Source organism: Buceros rhinoceros, unplaced genomic scaffold, assembly GCF_000710305.1.
Source record: "Buceros rhinoceros silvestris isolate BGI_N320 unplaced genomic scaffold, ASM71030v1 scaffold24567, whole genome shotgun sequence".
Classification (NCBI taxonomy): Eukaryota; Metazoa; Chordata; class Aves; order Bucerotiformes; family Bucerotidae; genus Buceros; species Buceros rhinoceros.
The window spans coordinates 10,072-10,630 of NW_010421907.1; the positions used below are offsets into that span (position 1 = coordinate 10,072).

The 559-nt window shown below is 56.2% G+C and overlaps 1 protein-coding gene across 1 annotated transcript in view; it reads right to left on the bottom strand.

The window, feature by feature from the left end:
- PCSK6 (proprotein convertase subtilisin/kexin type 6) overlaps positions 1-559 on the bottom strand; it is a gene marked incomplete at both ends in the record, with an annotated part of 20,079 nt that overhangs the window by 10,065 nt on the left and 9,455 nt on the right. The window lies entirely within an intron of this gene.

Here is a 559-nt window from a genome sequence, read left to right on the forward strand (position 1 = left end):
GGTGGCAGAACCCGCACTGCTCAGGAGCGCCTGGACTAGCTTCAACCCCGGCCCCGCACGCTAATGAGCCCGGCAGCGAGATGCTGGGGAGCTATTTTGTAAAGTTTTCAGTGTTGCTGGCTTTGTGGCAATTGGTGGAGGGGAAGGGTTAAAATTTGCTTCCCCTCCATGGGAGGGATCAGGTGGTGGGAGTGGTGCTAAACTACCCAGCAGCAAAATTCCCTCTAATAAACCTTTCTCCCCCCTCTTTTAATTCATTGACTCATTTCTCCTGTGGTGTCTCCTGTACGCTCATGGTCTCCTGGCTTCAGGCACACCAGTAGGATGAAGTCTCTCAGCATGAGTGGGGATGGCTGTGACCGTCCCAGGACACCGTTGCTGCCCAACTGATGCTGGTGGTGCTCAAAATGGGAAGAAGCCCCAGGAGAAGCCCCCGGCTATGGTTTGCACAGCCCAAATCAGAGCCAGGACCCCAACTCATGGCGGGATGATGTCGACGCCTGGGATAACCTCACTCTCTCCCAGCCAGGAATGCTGGCAAGCACTGGGTGGGGGGGGT